Source organism: Charadrius vociferus, unplaced genomic scaffold (genome assembly GCF_000708025.1).
Source record: "Charadrius vociferus isolate BGI_N301 unplaced genomic scaffold, ASM70802v2 scaffold482, whole genome shotgun sequence".
Classification (NCBI taxonomy): Eukaryota; Metazoa; Chordata; class Aves; order Charadriiformes; family Charadriidae; genus Charadrius; species Charadrius vociferus.
Window position 1 is genome coordinate 329627 of NW_009647221.1, and position 21975 is coordinate 351601.

Sequence of the window (21975 nt, forward strand, 5' to 3'; positions counted from 1 at the left end):
AGAAGAGGAGGAAGTCTGTCCTGGTTTCCACAGAGGACAATGACACCAGTGAGAGATGGATCGTGGCCCTTCCGTAACTGTACTGGTTTTGGCTGGGATAAAGTTAATTTTCTTCATCGTAGCTCTTATGGTGCCACATCTTGGATTTGTGACTAAAACAGTGTTGGTAACACACAGATGTTTTAATTACTGCTGAACAGTGCTAGCACAGAGCCAAGGACTTTCTTCTGCTTCTCACACTGCTGGGCTGGCGAGTCAGTTGGTGTGCATGCAAAGTTGGGAGAAGACACAGCTGGGCCAGCAGACCCCCACTGACCAAAGGGATATCCCACACCATATGATGTTGTGTTCAGCAATAAAAACTATGAGGTAGAAAGAGGAAGGGGGATGCTGGCAGTTATGGTGTTTGTCCTCCCAAGTAACCATTAGGCATGATGAAGTCCTGCTTTCCTGGATCTGGCTAAACATCTGCCTGCTGATGTTTAGCCATATTCGGGAAAGCCGCTTTACTTTAGCTATTAAACTGTCTTTATCTCAACCCACGATTTTTTGCACATTTGTCCTTCTGATTCTCTCCCCAATCCCACCGGGGTGGAGTGAGTGAGTGGCTGTGCGTGGGGCTGAGCTGCCTACTGGGCTTAATCCACAATGGTAACACTCTTCTGAAAAACCTTTGGCAAAACATAAACCATGAAAATGGCCATGTTTTCCACCCATTTTATTCAGTACAATGCATTTCAAAGGACTTGTGGAAAAATCTGGAATTGTTGTTAGCAAAGCCTTGAAAGTCTTTCCCCAACACTGGAAACCTTGTGTTCTGGCTGCTTTCTTCAAGAATCATAGAGTGATTTGAATTGGGAAGGATCTTCAAAGATCATCTAGTCCAAGAAGTCCAAGATCATCTAGTCCAAGAAGTGATGATTCAGTCTTACTATGCACTTTGGTGGAGCCCTGAGGCCATGTATGTTATGAACAACTCGGGCAAGCCACTTGACTGGGAAAGTCTGAACTCCTGAACCCAGTGCTAGAGATTCGCTAACATCTGGCAGCCAGCACCATAATTGCATTGGAGTAGGAATGAAAAAAGTCCGGTACTCAGCAAAGGTTGTTTAAACAGTCATTAGAATCTCAAATAAATACGGTGAAATACTTTCTTGTTAAAATATTATTTGTAGTAATTGCATATTTTGTCTTTAACAGTTCAGTGTGTTTGTTACCTGCCTGATTTTTATTCAGACTTAAACTGTAACAGCTTATTTAAAACTGCATTTACTGTTCTTCCTATGCAGGCTGCATAAATGAGTGTCAATAGTAGCAGCATGGAAATGAATCAATTTGTAATTGCAATAGCATTAAATATATTTTGCTAATGTCTGAATGGAAAACATTTCAGATGAAAAATTAATTCCACCCACTTGAAACAGGAAATCAAAAGTTGTGCTTCAGTCTTTGCCCTTTAAAAATAGCTGCCAGTCAGCATATTTTATTTCCTTTTTATTTTACATTTCAGCTTTTCTGTGAAAATGAAAGCCACTGTTCTTTAAAATGGAATTATTTAAAGAAACAAGAACAAGGTCTGTGTTGGAAATATTTAATACCATACTCAGGAAAACTTAGCTTAAACTGCAAAGCACTGGTAAATAAATTTATTTGGTGAATATACCTGAAAGGAATTTCTCAAGCAAAGAAATGACAAATTAAGTACCCATAAGGTATTTTGTGCTGTTGTCCAAGTCTCACGACTTGTGCACATCTTCCAACTTCATGTGAAAGACAGGTAGTTGCAGCTGCAAGTTGTCATTTGAGTGCTGAAGGGTCCAGCTATGTATGCACGTGTGAGGGAACACGAAGATGGGTATGTTCATATATTCATATACAGCTTGTTCAGCTGCCAGTCAGGACAACTGCTGGCTGAAAAAACCCATGTTAAGAATACGGATTTGGAAAGACGTAATAGCAGAACTCCTAAAAATAATGAAGGAAATGACTCAATAAAAACATTCTTAATGCCAGATCCCAACTTAATTAGCAAGTCACGCATAGGCTGTCTGTAGTGTTCATTGGGAGATAAACGCTTTGGATATAACAAGTTATATGTGCCATAGTTTCTTAAGCATATTATGAATAGAAATAAAAAAAATATCTTGAAAGTTAAAGTCATGATGAGAATGCAAATGAAAAATGTTAGAATGAAAGAGAAGAGCCCAAGAACAAGGCGATGAGGCAGATGGCGTAATGCCATGTTTCTTACAGTTTGCATGTGGCATCTTGAAGCCTAGTTGCAGACAACCAAGTGCCACAATGGTGAAAAGCCGCTAAGAGAGATTGGTCAAAGCCACTTTGATATGTGGGAAAGAGAATAAATCCATGCCTTTGGCTCCATGTTGGTCCTGACAGGCATCTAGCAACTGCAAAAAGAGAGATGTCGTGCTGGGAAGAGTCTACAGGAACCCAGCTATGAGGTGGACTGGGGAATAGGGCCTGCATTATTTGTTTTGTAAATTTCTTCAGATGCTGAAGTATTTAAGAAATATATCATTGTTAAATGAAATCTAGAGAACCACTTTCTATTTTGGGCTTTTACACTTGTAATTCCATTTCCTAATGTGAATTTACAGGTTTAACTGATACCTTATTACAGTAAATTAATGTTTTCCCTTTGTCTACGAATCTGGACTTGGTGTCATAGGATATTCCACCCTTTGTGTGTTGCAAACCCAGTGTAAATCCATCCCTGTGTGATTTTCTGCAGAGCTCTTATCTTCATTGGTGGCTGATAACCCTGTCCTCTTTGTAAGAAGCAAAAGATGTTTGAAGATGGAATTTAGCTCAAAGGACAAAGGATAACTAGGATAATATTGATAACAGCATAAAATTAGAATAATTAAATTATTTTAAGCACTAAAATATCTTTAACAATTAATTGTCCTACATGTGTGAAGATGGAGTCTAGCTCAGCACAAATGAAGGAAAACTGATTTTGTTTCCTGAGATTCCCAATTGAAAATGAAGATCGTCTGAGGGCCGACTCTTGGACTCAATTTTTGTTATCACTTGTAAAATTGCAAGTAGTGCATGACACAATGAGTGTGTCAGAAATGAGAAGCTACTGTTCAGCTGAGGACATTGAAATTTTGGAGTTCACTAATGTCTTTTTAATGTATTTCCACTGAAATAGTAGTCCCACTGAAAAGTAGGAGAGAATCAGCTTGTCCTTTTTGCAGGAGTTTTCAAAATGTTAAAATTTGTTTTAAACGAAATCCACTGGTTTTTGACACTTCCCACAAAAATAATAAAGAAATATTTGGGAATCTGCTTGAGTGTTTCAGTTTGGTAATAATACTAACATTTTTCCAGTAACTTGCTTTTTAATACCATGATGTTCCAAAATCAAATGTCATTTCAATCTGAAAACTCAAACCTTGTGTTTTGAAAGGCATTGAAAGAACTGGATTGGCAAAATGTCGGGAGAGGACTAAAGGACTGAATTTTATTTCTTTTTTTTTTTTTCTTTTTTCAAAATGAAACTCCACTGCAAGTGATATGTGCCTACAGAAAGGTTTCGTTTTGTCAAAGCATTTTTTTCAGTGGAAAAAATATTCTGCAGGAAAATGTTTGACTGGTGCTAGTCCTCAAGACTGGTTGATCAGCAAAACTTTAGGTGCTTAAATCTTATATAACCACTGCATAATGTGTGATTTAAAGAAGATAAGATTTTGCAATTTTTTAAGACTGACAGAATGAACTGCTGAGATAATAGGCTTAGCCTGAGAATGCTAATTCTATTAACATACCGTATGCCAGTAATGTCTTTCCTTTGCTATTTTAGATGTCTGTTTCTGGCCAACCAGAAGGAATGGCTCTGTTGCTTTCATTTCTGCTACCTTATGATATGGGTTAATTTATCAAAAAGAAGCCTTAGTGGCTCCATTTGTGCCCATATGAATTCAGACAGAAAGCTGCGTTTTGGGCATTTTTTTTTGGTGCGCTTTAACTGTGCTTTGACAGCTATCTACCACAGCTTCAGCTGCAGCAGGCTATATCCAGAGACCTGCTGAAAGGAGCATTGCCTTTGTTTGTATGGATGCAAAACGCAGGAAAAGGTACTTGAAAACAATAGATATTGAAGAAAAGCAGGTACTTACATGAATGCCCATTTGAGATGAATTTCTCAAATGCGTCCATTTTCTTAAGGAGAAATTGATTGCTATTCCCTGCCCTGTTGTTGGATTCAGGGAAAATACACAGGGAGAGAGAGGCTGTTGCACAAAACGTGTTCTAACTGGTGAGGCTTGTGAAAGGCATGGAGAAAAGACTTTAGGAAGGCAGGAGAAGGAAAGAGACAAGCACAGTAGGTGACACTTTTTTTGGCTTTAGTTTTTCCTGAAAGGTTAACTGTGAGCGAATACTTAATGTAATGAGTTGTAATGTAGGGATACAAGTTTACACCAGAGAAATAAAAGGTCATTATAAAGAATACTTATGGTCGAGGAAATTGGAGGCATTTTAGGGTACTTTAGGGTACAGCCCTCCCATGAGTACTTGGGGAGGAACTGTAGCAGTTGCTGACCCACTTGCAAGCACCTCTCAGAGATCCTGGCAAAGAGGGCTCCAGAGGGCAGGTGAAGGACAGATCTCTAAGGAGAAAAAGGAGGACCTAATGACTAGAGTAATCTACAGACCCGGACAGAGAACAATTTGGTTATATGTGCCGACTAATATGGATTAGTCAAGAACGAATCATGTTAAACCATCTATTTCGCTGATTTAGGGGAAATAAAAGGTGTGATATATCTTGACCTGACTACGACTTTTGTCACTGTCTTGCATAAGCAAGTTATGGAAATATGACCCAGATGAAACGATGATGAGTTGGGTGAATAATTACATTAAAATTGCTCTAGAAACTGTTAAGAATGATTCCATCTTAAATTAGCAGCACATTTTAAGTGGAGCCCTGCAGAGGTCTGTCTGTTTTACTCAGTATAGACATTAATGACTTAGAGGATGGAATATGACTAATGCTTATAATCTTTTCAAATGAAATAAAATTGGTAAAAATTGAAAGCACTTTGATGGTCAGGATTTTAACTCAAAATAATATAGATATATTGGAGAAGTGATCCAAAATCAACAAGATACAGTTCAACCAAGGCAAGAGCAAAGAACTGAGTCTAGGAAAGAAAAATGTAAAAGGCAGCTATAAAATCAGAAATATCTGCCAGTGCAGCTGTACTGTGAAAAAAGCATTTGAGAGTTGGAGTGGAGTACAAGCTGGATGCTTTCTGGGGAGGTATTAGCAAAAGTGTCATGTACAGAGCACGTGGAAATAAATGTAAGTTTCTCCACAGTGCTGGTGAGACCTCATTTGGAGTACTGGTACCAATCTGTAAAATGGAATGAGAATATGTAGGAGACATACAGAAAATAAGAACAAGAACAATAAAGCCTTTGGATTGTATAAGAAAAGCCTGAAGGAATTGTCTTTTTTTCTAGAAAAAGTCAGCGAGCAGACATGACAACAATTTTCACTGTTTAAACTGATTGATACAACTAGAGCGGTGACTCCATCTTAACATGAGGAGGAACTTCTTTACTTTGAGGGTAGTGGAGCACTGGCACAGGCTGCCCAGAGAGGGTGTGGAGTCTCCCACTCTGGAGACATTCAAAACCCGCCTGGACGCTGTCCTGTGCAACCTGTTGTAGGTGACCCTGCTCTGGCAAGGGGGTTGGACTAGATGATCTCCAGAGGTCCCTTCCAACCCTGACCATTCTGTGATTCTGTGACAATTATTCTCTGTAACTGGATGGTAGGTTAGGAACTAATCAGCCTAACTTCCAAAAAAGAGGTTCAGATGTGAACTGGAAGAGGCCACTTTGGGAATTTGTTGGATCATTGTCTTTGGACAGTATCATAGGTAGTTCAAGACAGTGCCTATTAGAGAGGTTTTCCTGGTGATTGGTTATACCTATGAGAGATCAGAGGAAGGTGTTGAGTAACATGACTTACAGAGCATCATCCAGCCTTGTTTTTGAATTATTTTATTGATTAACATTACCTTATGGGGATACTCTGGTGAGGAGTTTTTTAAAGGTATGTTAACAGCTTTCTTATCACTCAAGGACTGAGGGACTGAGCAGGAGAAGGTGTTGACAGGTGAAGACCTTGGTGCATAACGTCGCATAGTACCTGCTGTTGGGAACAGCTGGCTGCACAAAAGCATCGGTATGCACTGTTCTTGTCTGTCTGCCTCAAGACTGGCGCAATCTCTGAGAAGAGAGAAATTGCTTTGTCTCCGCAAATTCTATATTTTAACTGGGACAGTGTTCTTGCTTGGGTTTTAAATTAAGTAACTAGAATTGGGCTGTGTGGAAGGAAACAATTTTTTAACACAGAAAGTAATCCGTGTGAATTTCCTCAGCTAAAGATACTCAGAAATAAAATAAAAAGTTCCGTCAGCAGACTGTCATTGTTAGTTGCTAGCAGGATGCCTGCAAGGAGAAATACATTCTTTACCTGGTATGCTTTTACAACCTGTGCTGAACTGCATCTCCTCCTACCTTTTGCATCTGTGAAAACGTAGAACAGTTTTTATTTCCTTTGGGGAGGTTTCCTTACCAGATAGGTAATGCCAGACACATAGGTATACCCCAGTCACCTAATAATCAGGAAAGAAAGTGATAATTCATGGATAATAGTGGTAGACAGTTGGGTTTAATGTCACCAAAGCCTGAGGCTAGTATTTGATGATAACGACTTACCTGAGACTGCAGTCCTGCCTTGCATTAAGCCTGATGCAGTGGTCTTTTCTGCTGCCTGGGAGTGTGACAAATTCTTGTCCAAAATGATTCCAGAACCTGGGCTCATTAACCTTGAGATCAAGCCAAAGTTCAGTACCCTGGGGTATAGCTGCCTTACACATTAGTCAGAGATGACTTATGAATGTTGTTGGCAGGCATCAGAGAAAATCAGTTTTGGGGCTGAAATGTTGCAAGCTCATAAATCTGAGATGTCTTAACATTGTTGCCTGCAAGGTAAAAGTGAGTAGAAGTGAGTTCTCTTACAATTCCTTTTCTTTGAGATAGTCTGTGAATAGCCAAAAAATCTCTTAGCATGCCTGTGAGGAGCATAGGGACTTGCCCTGTTTCAGCTTCTACTGTACTTCATTTGAGGGTAAGAAGAGATTTAGCCAGTCAAGTCAACGAGTATTCCCTTTCATCCTTATCATCGTAGGGTGCTTTCTGCACTAAGGTTGTAACCCTATGATCTGTTGGTGAAAAGTTTGTGCCCTTTTCTGCTATACAGGACTAGGACTGAGTGGCTGAATGTTGGTTTGGTACGTTTTAATGAACATACCATTTCCGGAGGAAAAGTTTGTGTAAACCTTATATGTGAACATGTCTTAAAATAAAGTAACTTTCAGGGCTAGACCTGTACTTTTCCACACTGGCCATAGGTTTCTCTCCAGACCAATAAACTAAGAGTTCAGTTTAATGTCCACTGATAAAAGTAGTAGTATTTGCCAATACTGAGACTTTGGCTTGTGTCCTTGAAAGGGATTTTTTTAAATCAAAAATTATCACTTGATTATTTACTATTTTCTGTATTGTGAATCAATTTGATGGACAAGCTGCTGTGTGAATATATATAACGATAATGTTGAATACAAGTGAGCTCAGGTAGTACAGCAAAATAAAGTAAGACCTGAGGGCATACTGAAAAAAAAAAGATTACTTCTTACTTTAATGTAGATTTTTATGGGTTTGTGTTGAACAAATATAGTTATATATATCTCAACTTCTGGAACAGCTAGAGCATCCATCTGTAACTGAACTCTGGTATGCTTGATTTAGACAGTGTCAAAATCACCAGATAAAGCATCAGACAAAAATACTTTTCCAAGGAGCAGCTTAAAATTATCTATACTGTCTATACGCCTTGATTTCAGACAAGTCTTTTTAGTGCAGATTTGCCTTTAGGTAGTGAGGACACACAAGTTTACTACAAATTTTCCAGCTTCTGCTGAATGGGAAATCCTGTGATCTCCTAGAAAACCATGAAATCTGTGCAGCAGGCTTTTTGAGACTGTCCTTAAGTTCTTGCTTGCAGTTGTACTAGTGTCAAAGAGATTTTTTGAAATGAGAAGATCCCATCCAGGAAAACTCTTCAGCATGTGCAGAAACATATCCCTACTCAGGAGAGTACGGAAGTGTCTACTTTAGGTTAAGTAGATGTATCAGTAATCCCTGCTTCAATGGGACATCAGATTATGCTTGATGTTAAGGAAATGACATAAGCATGTATTCAATACGTCTGTTTTGATGTGGGACTTATGGAAGGACTTCAGGATTTGGTTTCATGTGAAGCGTGTCATTTTAGGACATCTGGGAAGAGCCTCTCCTCTTTTTAAATGTTTGCAAACCCGGAAGCCCAAGTCCATCCTGCTGAGCCTGAGGCACCTTACTGAGGGCTAACACAGAAGGCTGATCCCCCGTGGGACCTTCCTAGTCAGTGGTGGTGGCATCCGTTCAAGAGCTTAAACCCTTCAGAGGGTGTAACTCTCATGGAGTTGGGTGGCTGAATCTCACCCTTTGTAGCAGAAGTCAAATCACACCTAGCGAATGACCAACGTTTGTGTTGGTTTAAAGGATAGCACAACATGGCAGATACTCACAGAAGACCCTTCAATCAACAAAATCAAATATCTGCCACCTCTTACAGCCCACTCTGTTGCCACGTCTCAGGGCCAAGATGTTAAGAAGCAACGGCAATAAAGTTCCAGGAGGTTTACAGCCTTATGAATGTGCTCAGTAACACAGCCTGGGAGTTAATGAAAAGCTGGAAACCAGAAGCTCATTATTTTTTTGAAAATCTTATGCTCCCAACTTCATAGAAAATGGGTCATGAATTTGACTTCCTCAGGGCCAGTATTACTGGCTGATTGTTTTTCAGTGCCAGTGCCCTAATTACAAGCTTTTAGAAACAGGCCATAAGATGGCACTAAACACGATGAGCCTACAATGCTTCCAGGCTATGCTGTGTTTGCATGGTCCCTTGCCTGCACATATCAGTTGGCCAAAATGCCCACAAGCCATGTTGCTGTATTAGCGTGGTAACTGGGCCCAGTTTGAAAGGCACAGTCTCTCAGTAGGTTCTACTAGTCCGGGCTCTGTGCCTTTGTCAAATGTTTGAAAAATCTGCTAAGGCAGCTTTGAAATTCATCCTTCAAAATATATTTGGGATGTCTTTTACTTTCAGTTTTACCTTCATTCTCTTTCCTATCTTTTCCATCCTTTTAAAAAGTAATAATTTCTGTACTCTTCCAGCTTGCTGATTGATTTGTTTTTCTTCAGAAACTGTCTGAAGGTTGTATAATGAAGCTCAAATGAATCTGTTTCAAGCCCTTCCATCGTTTTCCCTTCCCTTTGGAATCTTACGACTGTTGCATTCACTTCTAAAACACCTGAATCTAAGATGGAGGAAGGTTTCCAAACACTAATTCATCTAAATGAGTCCTGCTCTATAATTTCTGTGTTCGTGCTTGTCTCTGCCTCGTACAGTTTACACGAGGGACAACTAGCTAATATATCTGGAAGAAAAAGACAGATTTTTTCTTCACAAAAATTTAATATTGAACTCAGTACCTTCTGTACTTTCTGTAATACCTAAATTAACATTTAATTTAAATTATGCAGAAGGCAGTGAAATCTAGGAGTAAACGCCCTGCGCTTGCTAAAACAATGACAATGCAAGTTATTTCTTACTACTATTGAGGCAAAAAAAGTAATAATGATGGATTATTTTGCAGCACTTTGCAGATACACAACACGCATAAAGTATTATAACTATTGTTTTTGCTGTTGTTTTGAATACCGATAACAAGTTGTCACTCTTCTTAGCATCCTCCTTACTTTAAAAAAGCATTTGAGGAAGACTATAATCATTCTGAAATGCACATGGGAAGAGTTTACCCTCCCCCAGTTTTTCACTATGAATCTATAGAACAAGGAAAAATGCTGAGTTTCAAAATGTAGTAAGAAAGAAAAAATATGAAGGTAAAAAATTCACTTTTTACTCATGAACTTTTTTCTTTGCCTTTTAATTTCAGGAATAGCTCTGGAAGTCTGAAGATTTTCTTTTCAATCAGCAGTTTGACATTCTCCCAACAATTATAAGTGACACAGTTTCCTGGGAGAGATTTTCATTGTTGTTCAGCAGCCACCAAGCCTGAGCTGGCACCTCTCTGCCAAAGCTGAACTTGCAAGCCTGGTGCAGCTCCCAGTGGAAAGGAAAGGTGCAGAATAAAGTTATCAGGCCAGTCATGGGATTTGCAAATAAAGACCTTTAAAGTGATTTAGCTTATTAGGCAACCAGTGGAGAATATGAAGTACATCTTTAATTTATTACTTTGATGCTATTTTTTGCTGAGTGGCAACGTATGTCTATGTCATATATGTTTCAGGAAGGTCTTCATCACACATCCATTGGGACGCTTCCAGTGTTTTAATCTGAAGGCAGTTTGCTTGGTCCTTGCCTATTATTAATGCTGTGGTTTATCAGAGGGGTCAGAGTTTATCATGTGTTGTTCCTGGCAGTTCAGGAGCTTAGAAGAGAGCAGAATGATTACCCCATATCCCATAACACTTTCTCTTTTTAGGAAAGCAGAAGAATCTTTGATGTTTGTCATTCAAATGTGACCTCTGCGTGAGTTGGGGTGGATCTGGGTGTCTGTGGTTTTATATATGCTTTTGCTTTGCTCAGCCAGTGAGCTACGTGGGGTAAGACACAGTACACTAAGTGCAAGAGATGGAGCTTCGGGTCTTCACCATACAGGTCTTCATCATCAGTCCCTTGCCCAGAAGCTGCCCACATATGTTAGGTATGAACAGTGATAGCCCTGAGCTCTATGGGATGCTCCCTAATCCCTCCATGCTTAGGGGTTATGAATCACTACCTGTTTCCTTCCCTTTGACATCACTTGGGAAGGGAAGAGCAGGATCAGCTAAGTGAACCTGGTCTTCTCCTTTCAGGCATTTCAGTCAGCTTAGCAGACAGTGACGCAGGCTGCTGCCAGCTCTGATGATGTTCACCAAGGCAAGTTCAAGTTTAGCTGAAACCTGGAAAGTGGCTTGTTCAAAGCAGTTTCCTCTTAGTAAAAATTCCTCTTGTTTTTTTCCAAAATACCCTGGTCTGCATCCACCTTCCACCCTTTCCTCAAGAAAAAGTTGCAGAGGGATCTTCCTCATATTTTGGGAACACATACATCAATTCATCTGTCAGTGACTCTGACCAACATGACAGAATGGAAAGAACAGCATGAAGTGGAAGCAGCATAGCCAAAGTAAGTGTTAGTCTAAAGGGCATGAGCGGTATGTCCCCATAGAAACATTTTTACATCACTTTCCATTTGAAGCAAAGAAGTGTGTTTTTTCTAAAAGCCAGCTGCTATTTTGCAAAACAGAGTGCTTGTGATGTGAATTCCTATACCCATTTTACATCTACCCAGTGGCCACAACAGGGTGATACACAAGGCATTCTACACTGGCTCCTTTTTCACGTATTTTGTAGTAAACAGGATGAAGAGGTTCCAAAGTCGTCTGCGTGGCTCAGACAGGTCTGAAAAAATATTCAGCAGAATATCAGTAGCCATGGAAATGGACTAGAGGGAAGCTTGTAAGTCTTGTGGAAAAGCATTCAGAGAACAGACTAGCAGGCAGGAGGTCTGCAGTCTTTCAAAGGACTTACAAAAGCGTATCCAAGCTTTTGTGCTCTGCACATTGCTATTATGCAGTAAGAAAACTCACCAGGAAATGTCCAAATATGACATTCAAAGACGTTCTACCTGAACTGGGACATATGCTGAGATTGCTAGTGCCTAGAGACACGACAGAAGGTGATAACCCATAGGAAAATGTGTGGTAGTTGTAACGTATGGATTATCAGCTTCTGTCTAAGGAGCTTATTAGAAAACACACAAAGGGAAGCTGTGGCATGGGTCTTTTGGATTCAGGCAAGTAGATCCTGCTGGGACTTTTTTTGTCACCAATATGCAGTGGCACGCTATGACATGCTCTTTGGTCTTGACACACTGTTGGAATAGAAGAGACCATACATGACAGCCTGTTTTGAAGGGACACTTTGACTGAGAATAGTGGAGGGAGCTGGGCTGGTGGGAGAGGCGGAGCCTGGAACAGTCACTAAAAATATTCATCCTTGGACAGAGGAGGACCTGGTGGCAATCCCCGTAGAGCAAGTAGTGGCCTCTGAAAGACGCAGACACTAGAAAGAGAAAGCAGCCAGCAGCTAATTGAAGCCATTCACTCCTGGAGCTTCCCTGGTGGAAGGATGCTGGACAGCAGGGTATCTTTCCTTAGTTTCACAATATTGATAAACTGTCAAAGCCGGTTCCCAGCAGAGTCCGCAGCATGGTGCTGATGACGATTTGACATGAACAGATCTCCTACAATCTGGGAATCCCCAGGACCTCTAGGAATTCAAATGTAGGGACTCCATCTGTGAATTTCATCTGATAGTTATACAGAAAATAAATGGTAACAGCTTTATGACTGTAAAAAACCTGCTTCCCTGTTTTGTCTTATCAGGTAGCTATGGCCGTGATCCAATACGGCACCAGTAAATTAACACTAAGGCAAGTCCATAGCTTCCCAGGCTTCCATTATTTTATTTAAACTTTTGCTCCTAATCTGTGTCAGATTCTGCAAAGCACCATCCTGACAGAAGAGTTCTGCTGGAGCAGTGCCATGCAGGGGACAAGGGAGGAAGCTGGGGTAGCTCCAAAGATGATGCAAGGCCCTGGGAAAGCAGGTTTTATTAACTCTGCCAGGCATGGAACTACTGTGTTTCTTAAACTTGCTGTTGGCTACATTGGAGGAGGAAATCTCATGTGTTTTTCTGCATCAGAAGTGACAATACCTTCCTCTGGTAAGAAAAAAAAAAAGCAGAGTTTTCAAAGAAAAATGTGAGAGCTTCTGAGGACACACAGCAAACTCTGGTTTTCTCCCAGATGCAAAAGAAAATGATGTTTGTCCCTTAACATCAAGGTGGCTGTACACAGAAAAGAGTCAAATATGTTGGAGGTCCTGCATTTCACTTTTTCAGTGGAAAAATATGGATATCATGTCATCTGCCCATTAACGTGGAACCAAACTGTGCTCTCTTGCTCTGAAGGGATGGGGTTGGTCCCCATTGCCTGTTAGAGGCACGCAGTCTCCTTGAGATGCCTGAATGTGCTGTGGGGATGGTGCATGCTCAGAACCTCTCAGAGCCTTTCGTGAAGAAAGGGCTGCAGTTAACTTAGGCTTGGATTAATTGGAGGTTTCAGTATAGTGGCTGCTCTCCCAGGCTGGCTGCATTCATCCATGGGGATTTTGGAGAAGTTGTAAAAGGGAAGAACTTTTCAAGAAACTAATTGGCCAAAAGATTTCCGGGTCCTCTCTGGAAATATTTGGGCTCCTTTGACAATAGAAATACCATGTCTTTTTCCTCCTCGGTGGCTGTGTTTGTACAGACGGTTCACCCAAGAAGTAGTTATTTACACGGCATTGACGCACAATTTACAGCTCGCACCCGGGATTAGCTCTGGCAGTGGTTGTGCTCAGCATTTGTTTGGAACATGAGAGAGGTCAGATTTGGTCTGCTACTTTTCCACTGTGTGGGAGAAATGTCAAAGTGTGTCTTTCAGAGTGGGGTTAACAAGTTGAGAGCTCGTGGAATGGAGCAACTTGTGACTGGAAAGATAATGGCCCAGGGACCTGCTGCAAAGGGAGGACATAAACGGAGAGCCAGCATGAGGAGAGATCCTGCTGGTAAAAATATGAGGCTCTACGTTTAAAGCCTACATGTAGAGGCTACAGACACACAGCCTCCATTGGCTGAGGTGAGAGCCAGGTAGTCATTTTTTCCTGGGCAAAAGGGGTGGGAAAGTGGGAGGAAGAGACAGTAACTGTGGTCAGTGACACTAGATAGATGTGGAATCTGAGATGAGCTTTAATTGCATACAGTTTATTATTTTTCTTAAAATTTGGCAACTTTTCTCCTAGCTACTTGCCTTTATTTCTCCATTCTCCTTCACACTTTACACGTGTGTGTTAGATGTGTTTTAGGCTTTGTGCATGAACTGTAGACAGCTTCAGTGGAATGAGAAGAATCCCACTCAAGTATGTATGGATAAATAATAAAAAAAAGCATCTAAAGTCCTTAATTGATTACTTGTACTTTCAAAGCCCCTATTCAGTTGTTGTGTAACTCTAAATGTCCCTTTTATCCACATGTAATTTTCTCTAGGTACCTGCTTGTCTACTTCTGACCAGATCTACCTATGTCAGTTCCACACAAAGCAGCAGGTCCATCAAGTGATGTCCCTTTCTTCTCCACTTAACTCCACAGCTCACGGGTTACAAAACTCACTGAGGGGTGATGGTCTCCCCCTCTGCCTGAGGAGTCCTGAGCCCTCTCTGCTCCCTGTCCACCAGCCCCATGCCAATCATCAAGCAAAGGGGTCGTGGAACATCTCAGAGTCGTTGGAGTTTGCACAGCCCTGAGAAGACTGTGAGAAGGGGACAGGTTCCTTGTCTCTGTCTGGGGAGGATGGATCCTGTGTGTGCCCATCCCTCTTCCACAGGCACCTCAGAACAAAAAAATACTAAAAAAAACTTACTGGTAAATGGAGTGCAACCCAGATTTCACCTTGTCAAGTGCAAGTCAAGCTAGCCAATCTCTGCTTCCTGGTTCAGTGGAAATTGGAATGATTCCAGTCAAAATACTTCATAATTTAATTACAATAAGTGAGTAAACCCACAAAGTACTGGGTTGAACAAGGCCACTTGTGTCATCCTCTGGGTTTAATGTGGGAAGAGCAGGTGTAGAGATGCGAATCTTGAATTGTGAAAATTGCAGCTGATTAAAGCTGTCCCCCAAAATCTTGAACAGGTGATGGTGTGAATCATGTTTGAAAGGGGAGGGGAGATCCATATCAGCACTGGGATAAGCAGGAAACAGCAATCTCTTCCCCAGACTTGTGTGATTCTGCAGATTCTCAGAAGACTTCTATGAGTTCTGTTGTTCAGAACACAAATTCGATGTTTTTTCCTCCTTTAAAGATAACTCTGGCATTCATAAAGAAAAGCAGCATTGAGTTCACCCAGTGTCTTTTTCTTGCTGACCAGAGCTGTCAAACATGAAAACAGATATGGATTCACATTTTTGGGAACAAAGTGTAAGACAAGTCTGTCCTAATATTTCAATGCAATTAAAAAAAAAAAAAAAAAAACAGGAAAAAAGCACACAGGTGTGGAAACCATGATCATTCTCTCTTTTGATGGTAATTAGAAGTAGCTGTTGGTAATCCTAGAGAAATGAACATTTTTTTTCAGGTCTACAGTCATATTTTTTGCTGAGTGTTTGTGAAAATTTGACACTGTAATGACTCACAACAACATTCAAGTACATCTGATGTTTAGGGACTGTTTAACAGTGCCTGTGGTGAAACTGGCACCTTGTAATCTAGTAAATCAGAAGCTATATAAAACTAATACACGTTAAGCCCTCCAGCATAACACAAGCATTCAGTTTCATGGAGCAATTCTGTAATTTCTGGATGAACTGCAGCAAACCTTTCAGAGTAGTAAGTACAGAAATTGCTACATAATGTTTATGTCTAAATTTATGTATTCCTGCGACTGCATTTTTTAAAAAAATGAACAGCAAAAGAGATTTTCTCCTTTTGCAGAGAAATTTTCAGGACTAACGTTGCATTTTCTGGGTTAAATCCTTTTGGTGTCTGTATATGGTTTTAAGAATTTTCTCCAGGTATTGCCAATTCCCATAATCCTATTTCCTTCAGTAGCAAAAAACACAATTAAAATGAATTAAATGAAAGAGTTTCTACATTCAGGTCAATCGCATTTCACATCCTTTTAAAAGACAGTTGTTAATACTGAAGTAATTTTAATTTAGCAAAACATATTCAAATGGGTTGGCATTCGAGAACTTTTCATTCTTTGTGCTGATTTAAATATCACCCTTATCACCTTACATATAATAATTACAAATGAGATAATGCCATATATTAATATTTGAACATCCTTTTCAATATTTACATTTGCTTTATTTTACTGACCCCGAAATCTCAGAGGATGCTTTGTACCTCTTATCTCTGTTGTTTGCTGCTTATCTCTACATTTGCACATTTTCTGCTTCTGTGTTACATATGAGGGAGTCAGCCTGAAAAGCCTGTGTACTGAAGACATAGTCTTGCATTGAACTTCTAACCTCCACAAATCACCAGGAAAACCATTGCCAACTATATACAAGTAAAATGCTAAAACCCATAGACGAATTTTTCTAAGACAGGTGATTTCAGTTAGGATCCTAACTGCATATTTAAATACCCAAATAGCTCATCCAGGTTTCAGAAGCAGGTATGGACACCTATCCACATTACCAACCGAAGCTACTGGAAGTAACTGGGGCGCCTCTCTGCAGTATGTCAGTGCTGTCTACAGAAAGCAAAACATTATCCAGTTGTACTCTAGAAGAGTGTACAATCACAGTGCAAGGACACATCTACCTGCCTCCTCCCTGTTGGCTTTTTGGTGCCCCCTGTAGTTGTTCTCTGGCAGCAGGTACAGAGTCAGGGTCTTCCCCACACCTATCACCTTTGTGCAAGTGCTTCAGAAATTGTGACTCCCAAATAGTCAAATTGTGACTCCCAAATTGTGACTCCCAAATGCTTATTTTTTTAGGGGTATCCTACAACAATCATGTGACTCAGAGGATGCTAAATGAGATTGGGTTGATCCACAAGAGAATGGCATTTGGTATTGCAAATGGAACAAAAGCAAATAACTGATTTCAAAAGCGTGAAAATTTCTCTTAAATAGCATCTACCTTGTAATTTCTCCCTATTTCCAATGGAAAGAGGTGAGCAATCCCCAGGGTGAGCTAAGGTTTTTATGTGAGAGAAACCATTTGGCATATACCCCACCCATCCCTACCTTGGGATAAGGTGGCTCATTCTTGTGGAGACATCTATTTTTCTCCATCAGTTCCAGGGAGCCAAGAGTGACTAGCTGAGGTTTAGACATCTCATTTTTAGCTACCACGAGCTAGATGATAAGTATTTTAATGTCTGTTTATTTCTTTCTCACTGATAAAAGGCAGCCATACAATAAAATTCTCTTCTTTGCTGCATCTTATTTTTTGCACATTCAGATCAAACGAGTAGGTACTATATTCTATGCAGTCCTTTTATTAAACTTGTTATCAGAACTAATCTTATATTTCTAGCATGAAAAAATATTCCCCTCATAAAAAGTCTTTGAGTGAAACACCGAATGCTGTAGAGCTCAGTGAAAAGTTTTGTTTACCATTCTCCTTGAAATGATGTTGATGAAAACTTAGGTAAAAATACCTCAGAACAGGAAATGCCACAGCAAAATAGAAAATGATGCAGAATGGGAAATGAATCTGCCTTGAATCTAGTGACAGAAATAGCTTTGGGCAAGGCAGAAATGCAATTGTTTTGCAAACCATTTCCCATCCTACCTCTTTTGTCACAGTCCTAGAAATACCTACACCTCTGTGCATGGTGACATTTCTCTCCTCCATGGTTTCTGCTCTCCCCTCCTCATTCGTTCATGTTGTCAAGGTGTTTTGCATATATGTGTAAACATGCGCACACTTGGACCCCCAACTAGTTATTTAGGTATAGTCGTCATCATAATTACAGTAGGAAAAATAGCTGTAGGAACACTTCGTATAGGCATTAAGGATGTAAAACGTCTTTGTCGGAGGAATGTTGGGTGAATCCCTGCCCTACAGTGTCAAAGCTGAAAGGTGACAGTTCAGTGAATCGTTTAATTGCACAGTTGGGTTTAAGGACATGAAAGTCCCACCAGAAACACTGGCACGACGTAGGTCTAATAACCGAAGTTCATACATCAGTGCACAGAGGGGCTGGGATCCTCTGCTGCTGTAAATACAGAGCAACTTCACCAAGTCACTGAGTTATGTTGATTGTCACCACTGGAACAGAGAACGGTCATGGGGAGTTTGGATATTGAGGTCAGTGGGAATGGCAAAAAGCAGCAAACTGCTTTGGAAAGAAAAGGCTTGACTTGCACTTGCACACACGGATGGAGCAAGCTGTGGTTGGGAGGGTCCATAAATCACTTTGCCCTTGCATGCTATTCACTATATTGTGCAACTTTAATCTTATCTTTATGGCCCAAAGCTGTTTATTTCTATTGATTATCTCAGAAACCCGAAGGCTCTTTCCAAGTCAGCTTTCTGTGCTCGTTCTGCCTCTAGTCAGAGCCTCCTGGTATTGATTAGTAAGAGTTTACTAAAGCAAATGAAAATGGTTGTTGCAGTGAGGCAGGGGCAAATCGTAGCCCACGGTGGTCCAAGGAGGGGATGTCCTTTTCTGCAACTCCTAGCATCTCCTGTGGGGTCTTGGAAATTGCAGGCTGGTTTGGGGACAGAGGCAAAGGGGAGATGTTGGGCACATCGAACCTCTCTCTGTGGTGTGTCAGGAGAGGCCTGTGGGCTGGAATGAAGGTCTCTGCTGTGGCCTGCTTCCTGTAAAAAAGCCCCTGTTGGCAGTGGGTTTCCAGGGAAGCCCTGAGCAGTGGGGTGTGGGTCCTCTGGCAGCAGGGGTGTGGGGTGACTTTGGATCTGAAAGGAGTATGAAGACAAACCCATCCTGCTGCAGTCCCACAAGCTTTTTGGAGAGCCGTGTTAGTTATAACATACCTCAATCATAAATTTCAGGTGTCTAAAAAAAAAAAAAGGAATTTCCTATATGTAGGTCCAGGAAGTTCCTTTTCCAAATCTCCAGGAGAGAATTTCCTCACAAAACATTAGTTTTTGGTTTGTTTCTTTTTCAGTGTTCAGCTTTGTGTGCTCTTGAACAAGTTTGACCTATTTTTTTTTTGGAACTGCAATGAACAGAAGGAGAAATAATTGTCAGAGAACAATTCTTTTGTTGTATTTCTGTCTTCTGCTTGAGAGTTGCCTTTGCACAAATTATAATATTAATAGGTCTATTCCTTGTAAGTCTCGATGAATGCATGTGCAAATACATTTTGCCCTTTAGCAGTTTCTGGACTACTAAATCAAGACTTTGCCATTAGGTTTGGGGAAAACTTAACCTCAGTGAAGTAACTATTTTCAGAAAGAATATATTTATAATATACTTAAAATATTTTTATGACTGAGTTTAGAAATATCTCATATTTAAAAAAAGAGCATTTCTGAAGGTGCACAACAATTCATACAAACTGTCTTGAAGATCGGTCACACAAATATTTGAATAAGACCACAATTAACACATTTTTGGTTTAACAAACATGTTTTCTTTGATTTAGAGTGACTCCTTATCTCTTCTTCCTACAACAAATGCATGATTTGCCTTACAATTAATATGGGTCTTTTGGCCAGGAATCAAACATTAGTCTTACAATCGTAGGAAGGGCAAAATAATAAAATACACATTTTAGAAACTTGCAAGTTTACAGTAAAATAGACTTAGCAAAACTAACCCCCTCATCTTCTTGAAAAGACACATCTTCTCTTATTCACCCGCTAAAATGAACTTACTGAGTGAATTGCTATTTTCTCTCCGAAAGTTATGATTCTTTTGATTCATTGAAGTGCCTGGTGCTAAATTATAGGTGTAAAATTTTGGAGACCGGCCAGATTGTCAGCCACTGTAAGGTAGCATAGATCTTGCTAGAAGACAGCAGGGAAGAGATGTTTCTGAGGTGACAAATTGTGCTTTTAAGAAAAGGAGGACAAGGAACTTTATTTATTTGAGATTGAAAGGGAAAGTGTCTGTTGGCAAACACCTCTGACAAAATGCATATTAGCTGTGCCTCATTTTCATCCATTCATTTTATAGAGTGAATGGTCACTTCTACAGGCTGAGATTGATCAGCTGAAATGGCAAATGAGGTGAAAGTACTCGGAAACATGCCTGCGGTGTAAAAAAGAAACATGGTGGATAATTTTTTTTGCTTGCTCTTTTTCTCCTAATGGAAGGCAAAAGCTCAGGATCTTGAAGGTGGCAGGTCCTTTAAAATCAAAATAAAAGGGACAATAAGCAGAGTGATTTGATTCACGAAGTTTCAAAATCAGCAATGAAATGACAGCCCCAGGTTCAAGGCATTTTTCACGAGACATGTCAAAACTTGAGAGCCTGAGGGTATCAGGGATTTTAATGACATTTGTATGGTGAAAGAGGCAGCGACAATGGTACAAGGAGTGGAACAATGCACCCTTGGTGATGTGTTGTCCAGAGTTCACTGAGAACTCCTGCAACATGAGCAGTCAAGCTGAGTCAGACCCAAGGTCCACCTAGCTCAGTATCCCATTTCTGACAGAAGACAAAAGCAGATGCGTGGATGAGCCCATGTGGACTGTGGAACACATATGGCCTCCCCTGAGGACTCTCCCAACCTCCAACCATTTGTGATTCAAAATGTGACCCTAAGTCAGCTCTGCTTTCCATGAAGTGGTCTCATGAGCAGGACTAAGACCATAACTGTGTTGTGTGGGTCTGAAAAATAAAAGCATCATTATCAAAATATACCTGGGAAGAAATTCTACCTTTTATGCTGTTCATAGTAAGTTTTCCCCTTACTCTTCAAGGGTCAGGAATTCTCTCTTGGTGGTCATTTACACTTGCATATGAGACAAAAAGTGGGTGATATACAATAAATTGTTGAACCGAATGAGACAGTGGTCTATGAAGTTTGGGTTTTTTTTTTTCAGTGAAGACCCAGCTCTAATCTGCTTCTACAACCTGGCCACCCTGTAGGGAATGAATTGCATATCATTAGGTGCCACTGGCTTCGTCTCATCTATAAGGAATCTTGTTCACACATCCTGGGGCTGCTCTGTGATGTAGATCAGCATGAGATTCAGTTCAAAGTATGTTCCTTTCCCAAATAAGATACTGAAGTAGATACACACTGCCTTTGCTTGTGTTCCAAACAAGTTCTATCATCCATAGTATTAGAAAAATTGCCTGGCATCCAGTATGGTATTTTATATACACTAAATATATCCAAGCAGTATACTATCATAAGTAATATTGAGTCTTCTGAAGGATTCATAAAATAATCAAATGCAGTTTTGGCTCCTCCCTTCTATTCTTCCTTTTTTAGGTCATTACATTTCTTGAAATTTGTGGATGCTAGATATTCTGAAGCAGAATATGTGAAACTCATAAAGGACATATCCAAGCTGAAGCTCAGATACTTCAGTTTTGGCAATGACAGTGATGTACTTAGAAACGTTGGCAATATTCAGTGAAAATCTTTTACTTGAGGACAAATGAATTCGTCTGGGAAAAGAGCAGATCTGAGAAAATCTTCTGACCTCATCTGAAAGGAAAGGACAATTCAACTTTTTTCTCTTGTAATTTTTAAAGACTTTTAGATAGCCTAAGTCTTGACTAGACTTCTTACATTGGTTTGAATTTCTTCCCTCTGTCCTGAAAAGTTTCTCTGCTTCCAGTGTCCCGGCTTCTAACATCCATTCAGCCTGGACTGGGAGATTTCAGGATAGATTTAGTGCACAAGGGAAGATCAACTGATGTCATCTACCTGGACTTGTGCAAAGCATTTGACACAGTCCCACACGATATCCTGGTCTCTAAATTGAAGAGACATGGATTTGACAAATGGACCACTCGGTGGATAAAGAACTGGCTGGATGGTTGCAACCAAAGAGTTGCAGTCAATGGCTCGATGTCCAAGTGGAGACCAGTGACGAGTGGTGTTCCTCAGGGTTCAGTACTGGGACCTGTACTGTTCAACATCTTTGTCGTGGACATGGACAGTGGGGTAGAGTGCACCCTCAGCAAGTTTGCCGATGATACCAAGCTGTTTGGAGAGGTAGACATGCTGGAGGGATGTCATCCAGAGGAACCTGGACAGGCTGGAGAGGTG